Source organism: Falco biarmicus, chromosome 7, assembly GCF_023638135.1.
Source record: "Falco biarmicus isolate bFalBia1 chromosome 7, bFalBia1.pri, whole genome shotgun sequence".
In the NCBI taxonomy this organism is placed as follows: Eukaryota; Metazoa; Chordata; class Aves; order Falconiformes; family Falconidae; genus Falco; species Falco biarmicus.
The window spans coordinates 23,073,213-23,086,321 of record NC_079294.1 but is presented as its reverse complement, the minus strand read 5'-3'; the positions used below and the strand labels follow the sequence as shown (position 1 = coordinate 23,086,321).

The following is a 13,109-nucleotide window of genomic DNA, read 5'->3' as shown; positions in this document are numbered from 1 at the left end:
ATTGAATGCTGTTCTTCTTAGGGCACTTCTTGGACATGTCAAGGCCATCCTGTCCTGCAGAATGCACTCTGCCGTCAAGTTGTGTCCTCCATTTGCTCTGGCTGTTTTTCTATCTATTTGACTTGAGGGAGTGGGTTTATGGCTGTGCAGTCCACTAAATACATATATTCAGGCTATATTTAATTTATTTATTAGTTACATTTAAAAGATAATTTTAAATTGCATTAAAACAGTCTGTAAATGTTTTTAACTTTGAACCATAAATTCTAATGTTATTAACAGTCATAGGATTAAGATTATTGCAGTTTAGTGAGCTGCCTTTCAGCTGAACTGCAGTACGTGAACCTGTATTCATTCATGGCAGTCACATCTGAAAACTAAAATTAGTTTGCTTAAACTCTTCTGTAAGATGAGGCTTAAGCTATATATTTTGTCTCATGCTTTTTTGGGGCTAAAACTGCATTCTGCCAGTTAAAGCTTAGTTTACATAAGGCAACTAATTACACCTCCCATTTACCAAAGCTTACTTGGGCCCATGAATTACCCTGGGTTTGTGCAGGGTGATCAAAAGCAAGATTTTTTCTAACAGTAAAATATATCCTTGTTCTGATGCTGCTGAAATCAGAGCAATTGCCTTAAAAGCCTGTGTAACTTTGTATGCTTACTCTTCGCATTATGAGCCGCAGCAGTCCTGTAGTAATAATGTCAAAGCTTTTAGATGTTTTTGAATATGAAAGCTGCTCTTTGACTTCTTGATTCTCAGAATATTCTGCTGTCCCACAGGCTAGCTCTGCTGTTGATGCTGAAAATGACTTTTGGGTTCTTCTGCATCAGGTCATGGAGGAATGAACAAACTGCTGTAGCATTTAAGGTGATGAATTATCGCAGTTTATATAATGTTCAATAACTTGCTGTGTTTATTCGATGTGTGTGTAGTTTACTTTTTTTTTTTTAAATTTTCTTCTTTGTGTTAAATCTCAAGCTCCCAAGGCAGACCTGATGGGTCCTGGAGTTGCAGCTCCGGTCCGGGTCGGCTGGGTGGTGTAAATACGGGAGCAGATCTGATGCACCCCAGGAGAGGGCAGTGGTGCACTTGCACAAAATCGCTGTTTCTTGGCTCTCTAGAGTATTTCTTCTGGCTCTGTTTTGTACGAAGTATCGAATTCCTATAAAAATAAATTTAAAAAGCAGAAGTACACCAACGAATCCCTTTGCAACACTACTTAAACTGTATTTATTTGTATTTATAGCTCTAAGGTCCAGGGGCACTGATGTTACATATTTTAACCACATTTCTTGCCAAGTAAGAAGGTGAAGATTCTTTCTCCTGATATATCAGCTTTGTCTCCCCTGTAGGTCACAGGTAATGAAAAAACGCTGAAAAGATGGCAAATGAAACTGGAATTTCACAGTTTATATCATTGCTTTAGCTAAGAGTTTTGTTGGCTTTTTTTAAAATCCAGTAGTTCTGGCTGTTAATATCATCAGGGGTACTTGTATGCTAATAAGTGACTTCTGGAAACTTTGTGGTAGGTTCTGTATATATCAGCTTGTAGTATTTTATATATATATGAGTATATGTTTCTTTAAGTTAATCCATTGATATAAAGTCAAATTGTGCTCTGAGACTACATCTGCAGTCTTTTCCTTTCAGGTATCCTTTGCAGTGAGAAATATTCTGGTCAAACCTTTCTTTCTCTTCAATGCTGCAGTTCTTAATGGAAGTGTTCAGATATAATTTACTGAATATTCTTCTGATTAGTTTTGGTTTTCTGTGGCATCAAAAGGAATAAAAAGTCTCAACAACTTGTATGTAAAATTTACCAGAATTAAGTCCCATCTTAAAATTATTTAGGTGCTTGGGAAGGTTTTCCTGAAACACAGTAATGAAGATACTTAGGTTATACTTGTGCTGGCATTGGTGGAGGGACTTTATGGCTTCTGATTATAATCAGAAGATTGACTGCAGAATATGCAGGCTTAAGCGGGTGCCAAAAATATGTGGTTTGTGTATTGCTAGAAAGGAAGCTGTGGTGTTATGGCTCTTATTAAATAGGCTGCCACATTACAGGAGATGGGTCTCAGAGATGGGTTTTTACTGGAGACTTCTGCTTGTCATTTTCTGTGCTCTCCCGTGGGAGGCACAGATGACTAGGCTGTGTTTGCTACCTCAGTGACTGCATGTCACTTCCTGGTGACTGCACTAGCCCAGTGCAGAACTGTGTTGCTGCTGTCACTTGGAGCTGAGTGAAGGAAACAGAACAAGCAAATAAATTCCCCCAAACGCAACAACAACAAACAAAAAAACCCGAACCTGAATCCTATTAGATGTTAAGGGAATAGTTGCATGGGTCCCTGATCCCTGTAGCAGCAACCTAGTGAGTGCAGAATGGCCAGTGTGGTGGCTGTTGTTGATTTGTTAGAGAAATGCAATTGTTTATCACATGTGAGTGTTTCCTGCTGTAGCTTCTATGGGTATTAGAACCCAAGAATCCAAGGTACACTACTACTAGGCTGCTATACTTGTGTATAAAATCTGTTATCGCAGGACAGGCCTGGTCTTAAATACACAGAAAAGATGTACCTGTACTTGTTAATATCAACAGCTTGGCTCTGTTGTGTACAGTCAAAGTCAAATGACTGAAATTATTTGTCTACTGAGTTGCTTTATAGAGTGAGAAAACAGACTAAAGTTGGGAATTCAGAAGGTAAGGTGCTCTACTGTGATAGTAACTCGCTTCCATTGTGCATATGTGGATTTATATTTGAAATCTCGCTCCCTAGGTTGACAAGCTGAAATCCAGACTCTGGTGCTGAATGTTATGCAGATTACTGTGCATTTTATACTATATATGTTATACTGTGTATATCTTAAAGTAGCTCCTGTTGACTCTGATTCTGAAGGGATGTTAAAAATCCTTCAGTTTTTGCTGTAAAAAGAAGGGTTTACTTTGCCGTTTTGGTTCAGACTTGCTACTCCCATGACGTAGCACAGGCTTCTGTGCACCAGCTAGTTTCTGTAAGTCTCTGTTCCAGAAATGGCTGTGCTTTAACACTACATTTGTCTTCAAAAATAGCATGCTGTCCTTCAAATTGCAAAGTGCTAGATACCTGTGACATCCTTTTGAACGTTTTTGATGATGTAGCTGAATTTTGTAAATATTGTTTGTGTGTGGTATGAACAGTTACCTAACACTTTGAAATGTCTCTTGTTGTTTTTTGACTTTCCTCATTACTTGTGGGGCCAATCTAAGATTTATTAAAAAAAGAGTGGCAAATTCACCTCTTCTGCTGGTGGTGTAGCGATACGTAAGTTGTGTGTGTGTATACACATAGATGAATGTATCTCAGTCTACAAAACCAAGATGTCATTGCCACATATTTCTGTGTGTGGATGGAGAGAATGCTAATCTGAAGACATGAGATTTGCAAGTGATTTTTGGCCACAGAGGTGCCTGTGCTCTGCCATGTTTCCTGTGGTGCTGTAGGTCTGACATCTGTCAGTCCAAAACAAAAAATATCCCCTTTGGTAAAAATTTTAGTGCTTCTGTAAAATAATTTTTTTTTTGGTAAAAGATTGTGTGTGCAAATGGTAAAATGATCTGCCAAGCAGGTAAGGATGGTAACAAGGCTTTACACTGCCAGAGCACAGAACTGGAGCTGGACTTTATATTCCTTGCAGAGCCATTGTAAAGTAGAATATCCTGGTGGTGTGGTCTTCTGAAGAAACCTGTGTTGAATAATGCTATCCTGCCTCTTCCTATGGAGAAAATTTAGGATCTTCATTGGAAGGTTAAGTTCATGGTATAAATAATACTGTCTTTAGAGTAGTGGCAGGTGGTAGCTTGTTCATTTTTCCTCCAGACTCATTTGTTCAGTTTATGGGTCTGTAATACACAAAGTGCTTTGCAGTTATGAGATTGATTTCTAGCCTCGTATTTAAAAATTGGCAGTGAAAAGAACTGGTCAGTGTCTCCAAGGAAGTATTTTCTTTTGGGGTCAAAATCTTTTGTGCTGCTTCATATTCTCCCTTGCCTGCTTCGGATGTAAGGCTGTACTTTTATACAGAGAGATTAACTGTTTTGCTTTTACACATCAATAGCAGATGTCAAGGCTCTGGCAGCTGATTTCCCACTGGAAGAAAAATTGGTGACATAAACCATAGGAATCATTTTTTTAGTAGATTTTGTATTAAATACACAAAGCTTTGAACAGATGTAAGGACCAATGATAATGCAGGAAAAAACACCTTCTCCAGAAATGTCAATCTGGAAATCAGTGTTTTGCTTTCAGAAAGCAACACGTCATCTTTGAAGTTTATAGTAACTTAACTAAAGACAGTGTCACAGGGCTACTAACACCTCATTTCTCAAAGTCTATATCCTGGTCACATCCAAAGGAAAGTAATTGGTGAGACTTGTGTGCAGCAAGCATTATAATCATGTGAGTGTGGTTCTCAGAAATGCGCAGTGAATACAGTGCTGTCTTAGAGCGTGAGCTTCCTTGATGATCTTGTATGCCTCGTGTGCTGTAGGTGTACCCTTTGTAAAAGTACCATCTGAATGATGCAAGAGTGACTTGCGTAGTCTCCCCCTGCCTCGTTGTCTTTGAAGATGTGTGGTGGAATTTCTTGTTTCAAGTGTGGTTTTTTGGTTGTTTTTTTTAAAGAAAAGGGAATGAAAGTTTTATGAGAAGAACTCTTCTTTCTGAATTCTCTGTCAGGGAGAACACAGCAGGAGGAGGAGGAAGAAGCTCAGCTCAGTGTATGCAGACTAAGTGGGAGGCTTCCTATTATTGAGGTGTGAAGTATCAAGAGTAAGTTTCTTTTCAGGTCTTCCAGGAGCACATCCTGAAGGAAGAAAGATGGGAGGAGGGAAGGTTACCATGGGAAAGCAGTCTCCATATATCAGTACATTCTGTAGAGGGTATGTGTGGATTCTTTGATTTGTTTGGTGGTGGGGGAAGGGAAGGGTTTGAGGGGAAGTTAAAAGATGCCGATCTACAGATACCTAGTCTTATTGTCCACTGTGTTTTGGTTACTATTTATATGCTGTTTCATATTCTGGATACTTCCAGATGTATCATTGTGGCTTCAATCCTAAATTTTATGCTTAGATACTGTGTTTTTGGTCATTCTAATTGCATGTGAATATTGGTATTGATGATTGGCCTTAGCATTGCCTTCGATCTGCTGGAATGCCTGTTTCGCATCTCATAGGTGGCTGCATAGATACTCTGCTTCATGGAGCCCTTCTAGGGCCTGATTTTTCAGGCTGCTTCTCTTTTGGGCATCGGATAGAAGTCAGTGAGCTGTGGTCAGTTGCAATTACCAGTAAAGGCATCAGCCTGTAGACCTCAGCACACATGCCTAGTGCAGAAGTCTGCCCATGGGAGTAGCACTGCAGGATCTGTCCTGTATCTACAAACGAAAAGAATTCACTTTCTGCACAGTTTATGATCTGTCATTTCTGTGTACCTGTGGAAAAAAACTGAAATAAAAAGGTATTTTAGTTCAAGACATACAACACTTACATGGAAACAATGAACTGTTTCTGGAAAGAAATATTAGATAAATCACTAAAAATAAAATTGCAGATAGGGTAGTCTTATTCTTAGCAGTATTTTGTAAGGTCTTCAGAAGTCTAAAGACAACTGAAACTGCTTGTGTGCTTTGTGGAACTGAAGCAGTAATTGTTTCACATACAAGATGTAATATAGCAGTTTACAGTTCCAAAAAAAACCCCAACAACAAACACCAAACCACAACAAAACCCCAACCAACAAAACTTTAGCTCTCAGCTTAATTGGATGGAAATCGAAAGAAGAGGTAGGATATAGAAGATGGTTTATGGGCTTGGTTGAGCTATCATTTCCCTGAGCAAAGCACTTTCCAATTGGGAGCTGGAAAGCTCTGCAGGTACCAGGGAAAGAATAGCTACAGTAATTTGTTGTAGGATAATACAAGTTCTGTACTATAACCTTGTGGGAAATCAGGAAGGATGACTGAACTCTGTATGAAGTGGTTAAGAGCTTCTAGAGGCTTTAGAAGGCTACCAGACCATGGGGTTTAAGCTGTATTAATTGCCCAGCAAGATGCAGTTGTGTATGTTGTGTAGTTTTTGATTTGGGTTTTTTTCTTCTATTTGTTTTTCCTTACCTGGGTAACAATTGTGTGCGAGTTGACTAAACGTGCTTTTTTTTTTTTTTTTTTTTTTTCTTTACAAACCATGCCTGCTTTCCTAAAGCTAACAGACAGTGCAATTATGTCAACTGGTAGAGCATCCTCACCTTGAACAATGAACATATTTTATCATCTCTGTTCAGAATGTCAAGTGTGAAAGAAAAGGAAGGTATGATCACCAAGTGTGTGTAAGGTCAAGGTCTAGAAGAACTTCCCTTATGGAAGTAAGATAAAGGGTGAGTACTCTATGCTGGTAAGTCGGTGAAGTAAAATTGCTTCCACAGGTTCTAGATAAAATTATAATAGCAGGTGTATGTCGTGGCTCTGCATGTGTACTGTGTCCAACAGAGAAGTACTTCTGACTTGAGAAGGTTGTCCTCTAAAAATTTCTTCTGGGAGGAGCGCGGGTATTTAGTAACCTTTCTCACAGGCAGTTGCATCCATTCACACAGTCATCAGTCTCAGTCCTGTGAAATGAGGGAGGATCTTTTTTGGTAGAAATTCTAAGAACAACTGTTTTGACAAGTTTCTTCCTTCAAAAAAAAGAAGTTAAATGGAGATGAAAGAAGTGGGGGGAAAATATTTTGAGGGTCTTCTATATTTTGTTTTGGCATTCTTTTTGATGTACATTGAATTCAGTCCAAAGAGATTATGCTATGGGGTAGACTTACCAAGGTACTGAAGAATATGTTCATTGATAGTTGCACATGGGAAATGCTTACTGTGCAGGAGTATACTATGACAGGAGGCTAAAAAGCTTATAATGGGTAAATTACTGAAAGCAGGACTTTAAAGATAAACATTACAATTCAGTGTAGACCTGTTATTTATTCTTTTTTTTTTCCCCTCCCTTGGGGACCATGTATATACTGTACGTACTTGGAAGTCTGTAGGTATATACTGAGTAATGTAAGCAGTGATTGTACTGAAGGATAATGCTAGTGTCATTGAAGAAAATCAGATGGCCTTAGAAACTTTACTAAATAATCAAAACCACAGTTGCCTAGCAAGGAAAAGCAAAACATAACCCCCCTCAAAAACCACAAACATAAATCACACAACCCCCTAAACGTGTATGTCTATGGATCTTTCAATTTGAAATAGCAGGGGTTGATTAAATCAGTAAGTGGTAGGTTGCAAAGTAGACATTTGTCTCCAAAAAAGTCTTAAATTCCAGAAATGAAACTAAAATTGGAAATTATGTGCCTTGCCTTTACAGTATAGAATATCATGATACTTAAGTGTATAGTTGCATCTAGGCTGGTATGTTGTTTCTACTAGTTACATGCAGAACATCATTGTCTTACCTGTTACTGGTAAACTGGTATTTTAAGTCTTATGCATCTAGTGGTCCAGGGTCTCATCTGGAAGGATTTAAAAAATTTTCATCCAAAAAGACTGATGTTATTGATGTATTTTTACTGCATAAACTTTTTTTGTGTGCACAATTTTTGCAGGCACAGCACCTTCTGACAAATAATTCCATAACTTAATTGTTAACTATGTGAATAAATACCTCCTGTGTTAATTTTGAACCCACCTTTTAGAAATTTTGACACCCAAAAAATCGTTGGTTTAGGACAGATCGAAAATGCTATGCCCCTTTCAGCAGTTATGACTTTATAGACTTCTGATATAACACACCTCAGCCATCTCTTCCAGCCTGAGGGTGAATATCTTTTTTTTTAAAAAAAACCTTTTTCTTGTACAAATTGACTGTACAGAAATTGTTGTATACCTTTTGACCATCCTTGTCACCCTTCTTTGTGCCTTTTCTAGCTCTAACAAACCATACAGGGTATCGAGAAATTAGGCATGCTATAGGTTCTTATGTTGTGGCACAGTGCCCAGAGCGTGCTGTCTTTGACTTGTGGCTCAATAGTGAGCTGTCTCAAATAATTTCTGGTTATACCCCAAGAGCTTGTTCTTGACTGATAATAGCAGTTCAGAGACTGAAGTTGGATATGCAAAGTTAGGAATCTTTAATGTATGTTATTTTGTCACACATTGTACCTGCCATTTAATGTCTTACAAGTCAGTTCCTCCCGCCCCAATCTTCTGAAAACCTCTGAAATAGAATAGGAAAGATTACTCCTATTGAGTTCAGTTATGTGGGAAGAATAAAGTTCAGTTCCCAAGCTTCTCTGCAAGTCAGTTGGAAATGGTTACTGAGACCGTCTACCACCTTACAGTGCCCTTTCGGTGGACTGAGGGGAGCTTCAGGGGAGAGCTTGGAAGAAATCCGTTACTTCCAGGTTCATGGTTTTGGTGCTGGTGAAATAACTTGCACTAGAAATGTAATGTGACTGCTATTAAATGGTTACAGACTTTCTGAATTGGTGCAGAATGGTTTCATGGAAAGAAAAGTTTCACTGGAAAAAGGTTACTAAGTGGCCCTGATTTCTTTCTGACTGTTGCTGGTAGTGGCAAGCAGGAACTGGAAAAGATGTTATGAAAAGTTTTGTATGTAGCACATACACAAAGAATGTGGCTGTCCCTAAAGAGGATAAGAGCTCGGTACTTGCAATTAAAAATAATTTGTGCTGCAGAATTTGGGTATCTGTTGTACTGCTGGCCTGTGGTAAGCTGCAGTATGCAAGGTGTGGTGTAGAAGAAATGCTTAGCTTTCAGATTGCTTGCTGAATGTGTGCCATGAGTACATTCTATTAGTTGTGTTATAGTAGATATAATCTAACAATATAGGCAATGCCACAAAGACCTTGTTTTATCTAAACTGTACTAGTCTTAACATGTTAGATGTATCCTACCCATTAGGAGGAATGAATTCATAAATATTCCAATTTAAAGTCACCTCTGTAGTATTTCTTAAAACATTATTAACAGTGTATGCTGGCTTGCGTAACCAGCTGTTTCCTCTTCCATTTTCTGAGTTCAGAGATGTGACTAGTGTTTATGTTTTGTTTGCATGACAGCTTTGGGATGATGGCAGCAGTGGAAGGGTAGCTAAGTCAGCATCAACCTCTGGCTGCGTAATTAGCACTGCTACACCTGCATGGAACAGTGCCTGAGACAATAAATGCTGTTTGATGGGCCAGCAGCTCCTTTCTTGTGCCAAGTTAGGTGCAGCTTTGTTCACCTGTAGAGTTTACAGTAAGCATGACACTTGGCTAGTGTAGTTTGTTGTGGTAACTTGACCCAAGCTTGCTCAGATGGCCAACCAAACAAACTGTAGACAGCTCCACATTTGCTGTGCATCATGGTGTAGTTAGTGAGTAGGCAAGACTGGCTGTGGAGTAGGAATATGCCCCGCAACAGATGCAAAGCCTATTTAATTCTCTGGAATTATTTTTATGGAATGTGGATTAGGTGCTAAATCCTGGAATGGCATTTAAAGGTTTCTTATCTAAGAACATTCAAATCTGAGAGACACAAAGTACCCTCATTCATTTTGCTGAGCCAAAAAAACCCCATTGACTTACAGTATCAAAATAATATGCATGTTAGAATTTCTGGTAATTTGTAAGTACTCTGGGTCAGAATTTTGGTGTGACTACCCAAATTAATCTGAGGGATGAATCGGGCACAGTCTTGTTATTTTTGGGTGTAGTAACTTGGCTATGTCCTTTAATATTCCTGATGTTAATGAATGAATTACAAGACTTCATTTATTTGGCTTTTCCACTGCATTTCATTTCAACCCGCCACACCACCTGCTTTCCTGTAGGAGACTCTTTGCATGCATGTCTGTTTTCATGGACAGTAGTCTGGGTTGGTTATTGCCACTGGCTTTTTGTCAGGCTGGATGACAGATAGTATGTCATCCTACCCTGCCACCCATCTGTGTTGTGAAGGGTTGGGAGAGTAGAGTGGAAAAGCAGGAATTTGCTCTGTATTTGTGTGACAGCAGAAATGTCATGCCCAGCTTCCAAAATGCTTGTAGAGTAGTGCCAGGTGTGTTAACGCCAAGGCCAGTGACAAGCTGTTTCACCATGGTATCCTTTTCACAGGGTTGTCCTTTAAACTGTGTCCGCTTTAGTAGAAGTTGGGCTAAGCGGAAGGACTGAGGATGTTGAGACTGCTAAAGAATTTTAGTTTGTGGGTTTCCCCCCCCCCCCCCCCAGCTTTAGACAATTGGTTGGGCTGAATGTTTTGTGTAACCTTTGTTCTTGGAGGAAGTGTTTTGTGGTCTGGAGGAAAAGAAAAAGGAAAAAAAACCATTAATTGTTGATGGGGTGTTTTTCTGCTGTAAGGAAAAGATCTGTCTGTATAAGCTTGAAACTGCTTTGATGGTTGGAAACAGTGCCATAATGTATAGACTCTTAAAGTAAGAAATATCTGATCTTGAAATCATGAGTTTTCGTTGTCAAGGATTTCCTGGCTGATATTGTTGGTTTTGGGTTTTTTGGGAGTCTTATAAACTGAGTGTTGCCTTCTCATATCTATGAAAGAAATCAGTTTAAATACTGTAACTGGCTTTGTGATATAAGGCTTCAACTAAACAAATGTCTTGTATGCTTCTTTGGCTCTATAGGCAGTGACTGACAAGTCCCCTGCTATTTGAGAGAGATACATAGTAAATCTGGAGGGACCCTGACTACAGGTTGTTAATCTTTCTTTAAAGATCAGTGTATGGTGAAAAAATATTAAACTTTACTATAAAGTTTATACATCTTTTTCCATCCTTCTCTTACCTGATTTTTCCTGAACAAAAATTTTGGCATGAAAACGCTGCTTTCAGTGTAGGTGTTCCTCTGATCCTTCTGTTTGTTCTTTACCTGAAGCATCATCATCATCACTATAAAATCGGAGTTGGCTGCTGTATGAATAATTAAAGTGTTAGAAACAGAACTATGATTTCAAGTGAACGGAGCAAAAGCCGTTAAAACACTTCCAAAATTGGCTTTCAAGGAATTCTCTTTGTACTAGTAAAGTGAAGTAAAAAGAAAAACTAATACTGCTGTGTATATAGTGCTGATTATTTTTTTTTAAGTTGTTTTCAGATGTAGTTTTGAGATTGTCCTGAAGCTTACAGCCTGACTTCAAAGGTTAAGCGATACTCTGTAGATCTGTGTTCATGCTTTGCATGTGCATGCTGAAATGCCGGAGAGGGACTGTGTCTATGTACAAAGAATGGTCAAAGTACAAGTCTCGAGGTGTAACCTCTTTGTCCTAGTGCTAGTACACATACACAGAGTTCTAGGCAAAAGCAGAATGGTACACAGTAGTCCATCACAGCTATGTATAGGTCTAATAGCATATATATGATATATTAAAAAATAGAAGTAACGCTAAGGTTGCAAAGTCAAGCCCTCAAAAAAAATTTTGGAGGTGCTGGAACAAATGTTGTCTTCAGAGTTTCAATTCGGCTCCTTTGTGTGGATTCTATTGTAGTACAGTTTTCAGTTGCCGGGCCGAGTCCTTTCTCCCGCTTGCCTCTGCCCTGCCGCTCTGTTAGCAGAGAAAATGGAGAGCAGCGAAGTCCTGCCCTTCTCTCCCTGATGCAGCATAACTTCTGGATAAGGAACAAATACCGCAGAAATACCGAGGGAATCCTTGGGAATTTAGTTGCCACGTCCCGACAGGTTTCTGATGGCATTTTTTGTGGCTTATGCAGTTGTGGGTGTGTTTTCCACAGAAAATTTGTAAAGCCGCATACCTGACACTGAATTCACTGAGTCATCTGAATTTCAAAGCCACGAAGGCATGCAGTCACTCGACCTTACTTGATCTTACATGGGTGATACCTTGTTTGCTCTCGCTGTTGGAAACGCTTAAATTGTTCAAACACCGAAACTTTAAAAAAGGTCTTTATCCCGTTTCCCCCCTCTCATCCCTGTTTAAAAAAACCGAACTGCCCACCCCCCTTTTCTAGGGGAAGCCTTTGGGCTAGGCAGGCCGGGAGTAGGAGGTATCTGCGAGGGTGGCTGCTGCAGCGCTGGCTGTGCCGCCGGGGGTCCCGCACGCCTGTGGCACTCCCGCAGCGTGGCGGGGGCACGTCCCGCCGTGGGAGCGCGTTCCCCGGGCACGGCTGAGCGCAAAGGCATCGCCGGCGCCTGCTGGGGAGCACTGTACTGCTGCCGTCGAAGGGGAGCTCTGATGCGCGGCGTGCGGCTTTTCGTTTGCCTGGTCATTTGGCCGTAAGGCTGGTAAGGAGCTTCCCCGCCCAGCGCGGCGCGGGAGCCGCCAGGGGGCGCCCCAGCGCCGGGCTCCGCCGCTTCGGGTGCGCGGGCGCTGAGCCCCGGGGTGGAAGGGTGAGGAGGGAGGAATATGCCGTAGAGGATTTTCCGTGGCCTTAAACGATCCACGCCCGTGGGTAGTCACTGTACGTTGTACACATCGAGTTTTAATTCTGACACACCCACTTGTGTCGTATAATTGGGGAGTTAGCAGATAATTAAGCGACTGCTGTGTAGCAGGATGGATGAATTATGTGTGCATTGCTGTTAGTAGATTTCTTTCAGAGTATCTTTTTTTATTAAGGCCATGCTTTCGTAAAGAAATACTGTATATAGGCTAAATTCAGCAGTTATGGATATAAAGAAATGCCACTTCTTTGGAAGTCAGTACCACTTTCTCTGCTAGGTTGACTTTACGAGAACAGTATATAAAAACTTGCGCAAAAGACTTCAATGGCAGCATGCATATGTTCTAAAACTTCTATATAAAACATAGATAATGTTCTGCTTTAGTTTACACCGCTATAAATGCAAAATAAATCTTACTGGCAGTATAAACTGAATTTGATTGTGACAACATTGGACAACCCTTCTTCCTGTTAAAGCCAGCTTTGGCAGAACCAAGCCTTTGGGTTAGAATTGCGTATTACAAATGGGAGAAGAACTTGACTGGCAGGGCTTTTTCTGTTTGTTTGATTGTAACATCTGTAGCCCAAACATTCAGCCTTAAGGAGACTAAAGCTAGGCCCCCGAATCCAATAAACCCCGGAGTTACCTAATAGGAAACATCA

At 40.1% G+C, this 13,109-nt stretch overlaps 1 protein-coding gene across 1 annotated transcript in view; it reads left to right on the top strand.

Moving 5' to 3' along the window:
* Positions 1–13,109, top strand: part of DPF3 (double PHD fingers 3) — a 189,791-nt gene that overhangs the window by 2,645 nt on the left and 174,037 nt on the right. Inside the window, exon 2 of the mRNA XM_056345707.1 lies at positions 784–871. The gene's annotated coding sequence lies outside the window, so the exon portion shown is untranslated. The remainder of the gene's footprint in view (positions 1–783; positions 872–13,109) is intronic.